Here is a 12511-nt window from a genome sequence, read left to right as displayed (position 1 = left end):
GTTTCTATGGCATCGTTCAACAACGCGAAAAGAGGGACTGCAGTTTGTGTTCCAAAGCAACTGAGGTAAAACAAAAAAGGCAAAAATAAAAAAAATATGCACTAGAAAACACTTCAACTGACCAACAGTGAAACTCTTATCATTCACCTCAGATTTTCAAAAAATATAACACCACCCAATATACATTATACCAAGGACAAATGCTAATCCAGCATTCACTGTTCGGGAAAGGCTAGAAATAGGGAATGACATCTTTATCCCTATTACCTAGAACTCACTTTCCTTTAAAAAAAAAGCAAACTCGAGTTTTCCATGATAATAATTAAAATCTATAAAGGGAAGTGTTGATTATTTTTATAATTCAGAGTTTTATTCTTCAATCAAGTTATTCCAATTTGATTTTTTAAATAGACACTGTCATATGCAAATATATTACATACTAATGCAGCTAAAAAAAATTTAATCGTTTGATAAATACAGAATTTGTACGCAAATTCCAGTGATTGAAAATGTTAGATGAGTGCAAAAATCAAATCTTCAATTTATGGCTTTTCCCTATATCTTTAAGGCAGCTAAAAGACAAGTGTTCATTTAGTTGCAAAGCAAACAAAATAAAACAGTAGTTTGAGTGCAGTACAATAAAATCAACTAATTTTTTTCTTAACTCAACTTGTAAACTTAGGTTGACTCCTTTATTTTGGTAAAAGCTAACTTTTGAATTTTTATAACTCATCTAATATTAGTATTCATGTTGTCAGAGTGACCGGTGTAAGACTATAAACATTTGAACATGCCTGAATGATGCTATTTTTACTTTCCTTCCTTCGATCTTGCACTTCATCTCAATTTCAAACAAAAAGTGGACAGAATAGTAACCTGTTCCCAGGTTTTGGGATATCTATATTTTTGAGCTGACCCCAATGACATCTTTAAAACAGTACCATGTTTATTTAGATTGAGCAGTTCAATTACGTTCATTTTTTCCCTACAGACTATGGATTGGTAGACATTCAAATATTCTCTGTGCTGGCATTTCCCATTTGATTCTGACTAACAATTTACCATACTATAGTAATTACAGCATTACAAAATCCTATTTATCATTTCTGGAAATAGTTGGAGTGGAGAATTCTATAGTGGCTTTATACCATTTCTGTGTCTGGTTGAGTCATAAAGTTATAATTCTGACCAAATAATTTTGAACAAATTAATTAATTCAGGTCAGTTTAAGGAAATCTGTTTCGAGCAATATTTTAAATAGGTCAATATATTTCTTAAGGTTCCCATGTTGAGAAATTGACATTGTGTTGATATTATTCCAAAAATCTCAAAATTTCTTAAAAATGTTTTTTCCCCAAATTACTTGTGTAGCTAAATAGAAACACAAATATTGAAATGTTCCATAAACAGCCAGATCATAAATAACAAATTTCTAATGGCATTTATTGGGCAAATAGTGTCCCAGTGTCCAAGTCAATCACAGACAGAAAGATCGTCAGCTCAAAGCTTCACTTGAACATCCAAAAACTCTACTCTTTACATATGGCACTGGATTGCATCATTCTAGATTATATATTTATGCCACGGAAGAATGGTTGAGCATGTTTTCTCTGATGGTAATGATCTAGCTTCTGGTTCAGTCAGTTTTGGCTCACTGGTAGCTCTATATCTAAGAAGATCATGGGTTCAAGACACATGAGACATTTAAGCACAATGTAGATTTACTTAAAAATGCACAACACTGAAGTAGTGCTGCTTTGTATGTTTTAGATAAAATGCAACAACATTAACTTCCCTCAGGTGAATACAAAAAGATCCCATGACACTAGAGGAGTTGGCAAATCCTCCCAATGTGCTTGCTAATATTTACATCTCAAATCAAAAACAAATAATTTGATTGTTTACGTGCTATTTTTGGACCTTGCTGACCTTTGCAGTCCCATATTCTATATTAATGACTACACTACAAAAAAACCCCTTGATTTGCTATATATAACTTTGAGATATCCTGAAATTATAAAATAAACTTTCTGAATACAATATGTTTCAATTTTCCAACTGAATCCAGCTGGTACTTAGCACTAACAAAAACATTAAAGTTGTTCTCAAAAGGCCTGAAAAAGTGATGAGGCAAGAACAGCCAATTTCCACTGTTGATTATTATCCAAAAGTTGTGTTTTAGAATGCAAAGTAGATGTTAGGCCATTCTACATTTGGAGACTTGCTATTATTGTGCTTGCATACAAGACTAGCTGTTTGAATTAGATACTGACCAATGTTAGGTATAATCCAAATACATGAGGAAAATTGGAGAGGAAACAACTTTTTAGATTTGCTGGATATTCAACCTGTATTGATAAATTATGCCTGAGGTTGTGTATAGAAGAGTGATATCATTCAAATGTTCCAGTAAACTGTCTCAATACTTCATTTAGTCAATCTGACAAGGCTCAGAAGATGAGAATATAAAAAGGAATTTACAATTTTAGGGGTCAGTATTCTGGACCTGTGTTTAGTATACCATTTACAAGTATCTAAAATAATTTGGTTTGAGAAACCAACAAAGAATGCAAGATTTTCTGCCCATTGTCTCTTTAGTGTGGAGAAAATGCAAATTATATCCCTCATTCATGACAAAAAAAACTTAATTCTTCTTCAATGGAATCAAAGCATCGTCGCCAGCTAATGTTTGTTGCCCATCCTTAATTCACCTTTAGCCTGTTAAACCATTACAGACAGCAAAAAAGAGTTAACCATTTTCTTGTAGGTCTGGTATATAAGTCAGATTAAGGATAATGGATTTTTCCTCTGAAAAGAGTAAGGATTATATTGTGGTTATTAATGAAACCAGCTTTCAATTTTATAGATTCTATTAGTTGAATTTAATTTCCACCAACTTCCTTGGTTGAACTTAAACCCAAGTCCCAAAGTATTAGTCTGGAGCATTCCTGGAACCTTAAGTTTTAGTAAGACCACAGCAGAAGTGTTGGAGGAACTCTGGTCTGGCAGTAGCATTGAACAAGATTCATATGAGACTTGAAACACTAACTATTGCTCTCTCTACAGGTGCTGCCAGACTTGCTGGGTTTCTCTAACACTTGGATTTTGCTTTTGTTTGAATAACCGGTTGAAGACTGTAACTTATCTTATACAACTGAATTGCAGCAATCAAGAAGACCTAGTGAACTTTAAGCTAATAGAAATCATTGGGATGTCTCTCTTCTGATTGTAGTCATGGCTGTTGCCAGACAGTGCATGAAGGAAGATGGTGGTGTTGTGTCTGGAGACCAATCATCTCAGTCCCATGACATCACTGCAGGAGTTTTTTGATATTCATAAACAACTTCTATAGAACCAAATCTAAGCTACATTGTTTATGATGGGAGCCTTCACTAAAAATGGTTTTGTTTCTCTTGATGTGCAGACTTTCAATACTTTTTAATGTAGAGAAACTGCTTTGTCCACTTTAGTACTGTTAATATAGTTTAGTTGTATTTGTATGGACCTTACATGTCCAATTGTTTTCACCTCCTCATCAGTAACAATTGTCACAGGTCCAGAATACTGACCCCTAAAATTGTAAATTCTTTCTATAAAGTTAGAAGGAGGAATGTTCATTGGTGATGGCACAATGTTCAGTTGTCATTATAACTCTTTTGATGATGAATCAACCCATGTGGCAAAATTTGGGCAACATTCAGGTTTAGGCTGATAATTTGAAAGTACCAGTCCTGCCATTCAAGTGCCACTTAATGACCAGTTCCAACAAGATGTATTCTTTTCACATTCAACGGTATTAACATTCTTAAATCCCCACTATGGGCATCCCATTGGACAGAAACTTAACAAATCCAGACATCCATTGTTAAAAGAGCAGGTCAGAGGCAAAAAGTTTGCAATGAGAGATTAATTGGTCTCTCCATAGCCTGTCAATCTTGTACAAGGCACAGATCAGGGGAATGCTACACCTGTCATGTGGAGAGTAAAGCTCCAAAGGCAGCAGACACATAAAAACCACAATTTCGCCTCAAGGTGACATCATACCAATTTGAAATTATCACTTCTCTCTCAGCTTCTGAATTAAAATACTGGATCTCCTTACAGTATAGGACTGTGTATACCTCCACTAAGTGGTTCAAGATGATTGCTCATTACTATTTGCTCTAGGGTATTAGTAATCAGCAATGAATGCTGACTTGTCCTGTGATATCCACATGCCATGAATGAATAAAAATCTGATCATTTAATCCTTTCAGTCGTTTCATGATGAACACTCAGTTTGTTAGCAAATTGCTTTCATGTTTCATTTGCAGACAATTGTTACTGATGAGGAGGTGAAAACAATTGGACATGTAAGGTCCATACAAATACAACTAGACTATATTAACAGAACTAAAGTGGACAAAGCAGTTTCTCTACATTAAAAAGTATTGAAAGTCTACACATCAAGAGAAACAAAACCATTTTTAGTGAAGGCTTCCATCACAAACAATATAGCTTAGATTTGGTTCAAGACCATGTGATTAAACCAATATTGCTCAATCACCACAATTTCGTTTTGTAATCCAGCCACTGTCAGCAATACTACAGTTACCTGAAATGCAATAGCAAGGGACCAATGTGATGTGTGGCGAGTAACACAAAGCTGGCACATTCTGCTTAAACATATACAGCCATTCCTGATGAAGGGCTTCTGCTTGAAACATCAGCTCTCCTGTTCCTCGGATGCTGCCTGACCTGCTGTGCTTCTCCAGCACCATACTCCCAACATACTGCTTAAAGTTAACCTTAGAGGTGCTTTACAACATGAGAAGTGCTGCCAGTTGTACAGATAGTTAACCTCAGCTGGGAGCTTGAAGAGTGGTGTGACATGGGAAAGAATGCATCTGTTTTCTACCTCATCTCCCTGTATCCTACATTGTGCAAATCTTGTTTTGGATGCCCAAAAGTTTCTGCACTGTCAAAGTCTCTCCTGATCAATATTGCAAGTTTGTTTACAGCACTACCACTGGACTGCTGTGGTTTGGAAAGGCAACTCAGCAGCACTTTCTCAAGGGCAACTAGGGGCGAGCAGTAAATAAATGCTGGCCCAACTAGAGATACTCAGCTCATGAGTGAATTAAAAAAAAACTATAAGTTACTGAGCATGGAGAAAAAACAATGGGTGCCCAAAAATATCACACTCGCAATCTTCATATTACATTCTGATTCACCATGTAATTTAGAAAATAGCATGGGAGGTAAGGTCTGGACAATGGACAACATATGGACTGCAGCCAGGGAAAGGTGTAAGAGAGTACAGCTGTCAGCTTACTCAAGGAAAGTATCTGCTGCAGAGCATTGTGGTGAAATAGTCTACAGGAAATTGCTAAAGTGTGTGCAGAGAGGTTTCTGTTTTGAATAAACAAATTAACCAGTTGAGAATATTTAAAATCTTTGTCTTTTATGAATGGAAGTTTATTAACCATATTAGACTTTGGGGCAGAGTTTGTGTGCATACTTAAGGCTGAGATAGGTTCTTAATCTGTCAGGGACTTAACGGTTACAGGGAAAGGACAGGAAAGTGGACGCAAGGAATGTTGGATTACTCATGATCCTATTGAATGGCAGAGTAGACTCAAAGGCTGAATGGTCTATTCCTATTTCTTGCAGTCTTATTCTCTCAGTGGAAGTATGTAGGAATGAGGGTTGCAATAGATTGTTAGAGCAAGGCAGGTTTTCTAGAGAAGAGGAGTCAGTGAGGTCTGCAGATGCTAGAGATTAGAGTTGAGAGTGTGTTACTGGAAAAGCACAGCAGATCTGGCAGCATCCAACGAGCAGGAAAATTGACGTTTTGGGCCAGAGCCCTTTATCAGGAATGAGGCTGGGAGCCTCGGGAGTGGAGAGATCAATGGGGGGGTGGGGGCGGGGGGGAGTGGTGGGGGGGGGTGGGGAAGGGGGGCAGGGGAAAAGGGTACTGAGAGTGCAATAGGTAGATGGAAGTGGGGGCAAAGGTGATTGGTTGGAGAGGAGGTTGGAACGGATAGGTAAGAAGGAGGATTGACAGGTGGGACAGGTCATGTGGACAGTGCTGAGCTGGAAGGTTTGAACTGGGTCAGGTGGTGAGGGAGTGGTGATGGAGGAGGCCCAGGACCTGCATGTTCTTGGCAGAGTGGGAGGGTTTCTAGACAGCCCACCTTAGAAACCCTGTGACTGTTAAGTTCAGCAACGTGCTTGCCTCTATTTTGCACCCACCTCAGACAGAAAGCCATGGCTTTGGGGTATCTTTACGGAGGCTGGCCCAGCAAATCAGGAAATTTCCTGATATGAGCTACTTGGCACAGCAGCCGAAATCTGACCCATTGAGTTTCTCAGTCTCTGGGTCTAATACTATGAGAAGAAAAAGAACCCACCTCAGATGCTGCTATGCCAAGCAGCAGAAAAAGACTGATTTACGTGCCCAATGAAGGACTGGCAAAGAAGGGATTCACATTTGAAGGAGCAAGGCTTAGAAACCATGGAATCACTAGACAATCGTTACCCTTGATTACGTTCAAGGGTAGACTTGTTGAAAAGGACATTGAAAGACTCACTCTGTCAAAGTGTGGAAAATGGGACACTGATAAAAATTCAACTCCTCCTGGCTTAGTTTCAGACTAGATGTCTGCAGGCAGAATTATGCATATACACTCAATGGAGTTTTCTGTTATATCATTGACATAATGGTTCAGGAGACCCCAGGACAAATGGTTTAAGAAAAGGTGTTCAAAGCCCACCCCAGTAGATGGCAGAATTTAAAATTTTGAATACAAAGCTAAATTTGGGAATGGTGATCATGATTATTAATTATTATAAAAATCCATCTGGTTCACTAATGGGAAGGAAATCTGCTATGATTACCTGGTCTGGCCTACATGTTGAAGAGGGTCTCCAGTCACATGGTTCACTCTTAACTATCCTCAAATGGTTTTCAAAGTCAAATCACTTCAAGGACAATTAGGAATAGGCAACAAATGGTGCACACACATCTGAATGAAAGGGATTGATAACTCTTCTGAAACTTAATGCATTACTTGCATATAAAGTAACATACAGTTGGTTGAGTCTTAAAATGTGGAATTCTTCTTTGCATCGGTCACTGGGAATTCACATTTCTTTTCAAAATGTTATCCATCTCTATGTGGATCATGATGTCACATAGACTAGACAAGTAAAGTTGGCAAAGGTAGTCTCGAAGAGAAGTTTGCAGAGAGTTCACACAATAACTTCCTTGAACAATATGAAGAAATCAAACTTGGTGTAAGACTTTATAAACATTTCATATAATGAGGAGTGATTAGTAATTAATTAATAAACCCATTTTAAAAATTCACTGAGAAATAGTTATTATATCCCACTGAATACTGTATTAAAAAGCTTGAAATTAACAAAGCCAAAATTTAAGCCTAGACATAAGGGGACAGTTATGGATAATAAATAGGATTATTGTATTTTAAAAATAAGGAAGTCTGGGTTTTAGAAGATTTTTCAGAAACAAGCAAATGGGAACAAAAAAAATTATTAAAAACTGACTGGGAATAAATGAGCATGTTGAGAGCATTTTCAACTATTTAAAATGAAGAGTAGCTCACATACAGTTAGCTCTTTAGAGCCAAAAGGCTTAGGAAATTATCATGGGAATAAGGGAACAGCAGAGGCATTGAACAAATTGTCTGTTGTTTTGCACTGGAAGATAAGTTGCATACTAGAAGTGGAGTTGGTCTAGAGGCTAAAAAGTGTGAGCGAGCTGATTGAGGTAATTTATTTCAGACAAAAGTACTAAAGAGCCCTTGCAGGGAGTGCAAGCTCAACATAGCTAAGCACTTCAAAAAGCCTGTTGAACTTTTAGCTTTGATTCTTTATTTTTCTACTTTGTACTAAAGATTTTGTACCAAGGTATCTTTATACCCAAGATGATGTCAGAAATGGCAACATTATACATTTTTCACTGTACTTGGAGATAGTGAGGACTGCAGATGCTGGAAAGTTGGAGTTGATAAAATGTGGAGCTGGAAAAAGCATAGCAGGTCAAGCAGAGGAGCAGGGGAGTTGACGTTTCAGGTCAGAACCTTTCATGAGGATTGGGGAGAGGGAAGGCGGATGAGAAATAAATGGGGTGGGGGGGAGTGGGAAAGATAGGTGGTATTGCGATAGGTGGGTGCAGTTAGGAGGTGATTTTGATTGGTCAGTGTGAAGGATGGGCATGGATAGGTGGGAAGGAAGATGCACATGTAGGTCAGGTCAAGGGGCTGGGGTGGAGAGGGAGGGTTGGACTTGGGATGAGGTGATGGGTGGGGAAATTGGGAAGCTGGTGAATTCCACCCCACTAATCTCCAAATTCAGTGATTCATCCTCTGCCATTTCCACCACCTGCAGTCTGACTCTACCCTAACCACTTTCTGCGGGGACCTTTCCCTCTGCTACTCCTTTGTTAGGTCCACTACCCCCCCCCCCACCCCCCCCAACCTCTCCTCCATACCTGGCATCTTTCTCTGTGGCTGCAGAGATCTTGCCCCTACACCTCTCCCCTCATTTCCATCCAAAGCCCCAAAGAATCATTCCAAGTCCAGCAGAGGTTCATCTGCATTTCCTCAAACCTAGTTTATTGCATCAATTGCTCCCGATGTGCTCTCCTCTACATCGAAAAAATCAAGCACAAACTTGGGGACCTGTTCAGGAAATATCTATGGTCCATATGCTTCAATCAACCTCACCTTCCAGTTGCCAGCCATTTCAGTTCGCCCTCCCACTCTCCTGATGACATGTCTATCCTAGGTCTTCTCCACCAACAAACTTAAGGCCACACGCAAGCTGGAGGAAGAGCACCTCATCTTCCACCTCTAGAACTTACAACCATACAGCCTTAAATAGAATTCACCAGCTTTCTACCCATACCCATTTTATCGCAGGTCCAGGTGTCCCTCTCTATCCCGTCCACCCTTGACCTGACCTAACCTGTCCATCTTCTATTCTACTATCTGCTCCACACTTCCCACTGACCAATCACAATCTGCATCCTACCTGCATCCACCAATTGTCATCCTACCTACCCTTCCCCCCTCCATTTATTTGCTGCCTTCCCCCTCCCCAGTCCTGATGAAAAGGTTTGAACATTTTGAGTTTATAATCAGATCAGTTGTAATCTTTTGTTGAATGGTAGAGCAGTCTTTGGCTTGAGGGCATAAATGACAACCCCTGCTCCTCCTTGTGTATGTTCATGTGAGTATTTTGGGAACAATATAGATTGGATAAACTATTCCAATTAATGGAAGGGTCTAGAAGTAGAGCTGAGATTTAAGATAATTGGCCAACGAAACATTTTGCAAAGAAACTAATTTTCACATTCTAAAAATCTGGAACGTACAACTTGAGTAGTGGAGTGAAGTTCAATTGTGATATTCATGGGGAAAATGAATAACTATCTAGAATGGAAGAATGTGCAGGGTTACTGGTGGAAGATGGAGGAATGGTATTAGATGATTCTTCAGCAAGCTAGTATAGACATACTTATCTCGATCAATTCTCTTTTTTAATCACCTACCAGTTGTATCCTTAAACTCTTCAGGAAATACTTGGGAACAGAGAGTCAAGCATGAAGGAGGAACTGAAGGAAATCCTTATTCGCCAAGAAATGGTATTGGGAAAATTGATGGGATGAAAACTCAAGATTTCCTCAGATTGAATACATTGCATTCCAGAGTGCTTAAAGAAATGGCCCCAGAAATAGCAGATGCATTGGTGATCATTTTCCAGCATTCTATACATTATAGAAGAGCTCCAAAAGCTAAAGTAACTCCATTCTTTAAAAAGGGAAGGAGAGAATATGGGGAATTATAGGCCGGTTAGCCTGACATTTGTGGTGGGGAAAATGCTGGAGTCGATCATTAAGGATGTAATAACTGAGCATTTAGAAAGCGGTAACAAAAATGGTCCTTGTTAGCCTGGATTTACTAAAAGGAAACCATGCTTGACAAATCTTATGAATTTGTTTGAGCATGTGACCACTTGTCAAAAGCCTTTTGAAAATCCAGATACACATTATCTGTGACTAGTAAGGAAAATTAAAACTCATGGTATCAAAAGTGACTTATTGACATGGACAGAGAACTGGTTAGCAGGGAGGAAGCAGAGATTTGCAATAAGTGGATCCTTTTCAGAGTGGCCAACAGTGATGAGTGGGGTGCTGCAGGGTTCAGTGCTGGGTCCTTAGCTGTTCAGAATATACATTAAATGATTTGGATGAAGGAATTGAATGCAATATCTTTACATTTGCAGATGACACTAAGCTGGGTGGCAGTGTGTGCTGTGAGGAGGATGCTAACAGGCTGCAGGGTAACTTGGACACACTGGCTGAGCAGGCAAATACTTGGCAAATGCAATATAATGTGAGGTTATCCACTTTGGTGGCTAAAACAGGAAGGCAAATTATTTGAATGATGGCAATTTCGGAAAAGGTGAGGTGCAGCAAGACCTGGACGTCATGGCAGGTCAGTTACTGAAGGTTGTCATGCAGGTACAGCAGGCAGTGAGGAAAGCTGATGGCAAGCTAGCCTTCATCGCAAGAGGATTTGAGTATCCGAGAATATCGTGTTGCAGTTATACAGGGCTATGGTGAGGTCACACCTTGAGTTTTATGTACAGTTTTGCTTTTCTAGTCTGAGGAAGGACATTCTTGCTATTGAGAGAGTCTTGCAAAGATTTACCAGACTTTTTTCCAGGATAGCTGGACTGAAATATGAGGAAAGATTGGAATGACCAAGCTTATATTTGCTGGAATTCAGAGGAAGTCGTGGTGGTGATGTGGGGATGGGGGTGGGGGAATCTCATAGAAACATATAAAATCCTGATGGGACTGGACAGGTTAGATGCAGGAAGAATTTTCCCAATGCTGGGGAAGTTGATAACAAAGGGACCACAGTCTGAGAATAAGAGTTAAGGCATTCAGGACTAGTTCTTCATTCAGTTGTGAAGCTGTGGAATTCTCTCCCACAAGTTGGGGCCAGTTATAGAATCATAGAATCCCTCCAGTGTGGAAACAGGCCATTTGGCCCAATAAGTCCACACCAACTCCCTGAAGGGTATCCCACCCAAATCCATTCTACTACCCTAATTACTCTACACATCCCCTGACTAACGGGCCTAACCTATATTCAAAAGGGAGCTGGCTATGGCCCTAAAGGCTAAAGGGATCAAGGAACATGGGGAAAGGACAGGATGGAATACCGAGATTATATGATCAGCCATGATCATATTGGATGGTGGTGCAGACTTGAACAGCTGAATGACCTACTCCTGCACCAATTATCTATGTTTCTATCTGTATTTCAATCAAGTTTCAAATCAGTGCCTCTATTAAGTCTTCTGTCAAATTTCCCTTCTGCAAGGAAAACTACCCCAACTCTCTAATCTACATAAACTACAATTTATTCATTTAATTCTACCAGCTGTTGTGAGACTTACTCATGTCTCCAGTGTATGCCTCAGGCTCTAGATTACTAGTCTAGTGACACTAATTCCCTGCCTCTGCCTTCCATTAGGATGGGTACATTGATCAATTCACAAGTGAATTGGACTAAAAGAATAAAGACGCCTTGTTCCAGTTGTACAAAAGGCAAGACCATATCCAAAGTATCGATATCTAAAGAGCATTTATGTGCCTTAGAGGTATTAAAGCAAAAGAAAAGATGTAAACTAGAGATTATTATGCTCAAAGACATTGATTGATCGGCGATCTGGTACAGCTTAAAGAAAAATACATCTTGCCACCTGTTCCTCTATTTCAATAGAATTTATTGTTGACATTTACTACAGTTGAATCTATTATGAATGGTTGGCTGAGTTTCAGAAGGCACATCTTGAGCAAACTATCAGTTGAGGCTATTTGTAGGATTGTCTGTCTTGATGCCTTTAATGACTACAAGTTTGTTTCTGTAACAGACTGATCACTGGAAATGGCTTTAAAATCTTCAAATATATTTCATGAATAAAAATGATTTTTTATATATTAAACGCAAGCGTATGAGAGAGAGAGCTCGATTTGATGTTTGGAAGTTTATTTCCTTAATCACTGTAAGGATTTTAAAGTTGACCCACAGAAGACAATAGGTGAGCAGCTATGAAGGTTATGTGATGGCTGGAGGCAGTATGGAGACATGGCTGGTAAGTGTTGAAGATAAGAGCATAGTTCAAATAGCTTTTTAATGTAACTGATTCAAAGTCTCAAAACTGATGTGAGACTTCTAACCACTCACCTCAGCAATAAGTTGCCTCTATAACCACTTTCAAACTAGAGGAAGCAAGTCCAATTTAAATTAAGACCCACCCTTTCATACTACAATAACTGGAATGGCTATCTGGAAATTTTCAGTGGTTCTTTAACTCTATCTTTGCTTGTACCATCATGGCAGCTTTCTTTGTAAGTACTGGTTTCAGGAGAAGACAACATTCTCAGTCAAATTACATATCAACCTAAAATTAGAATCTTGAAGGGAAC

Source organism: Hemiscyllium ocellatum, chromosome 1, assembly GCF_020745735.1.
Source record: "Hemiscyllium ocellatum isolate sHemOce1 chromosome 1, sHemOce1.pat.X.cur, whole genome shotgun sequence".
Classification (NCBI taxonomy): domain Eukaryota; kingdom Metazoa; phylum Chordata; class Chondrichthyes; order Orectolobiformes; family Hemiscylliidae; genus Hemiscyllium; species Hemiscyllium ocellatum.
This window is presented reverse-complemented; position numbering follows the sequence as displayed.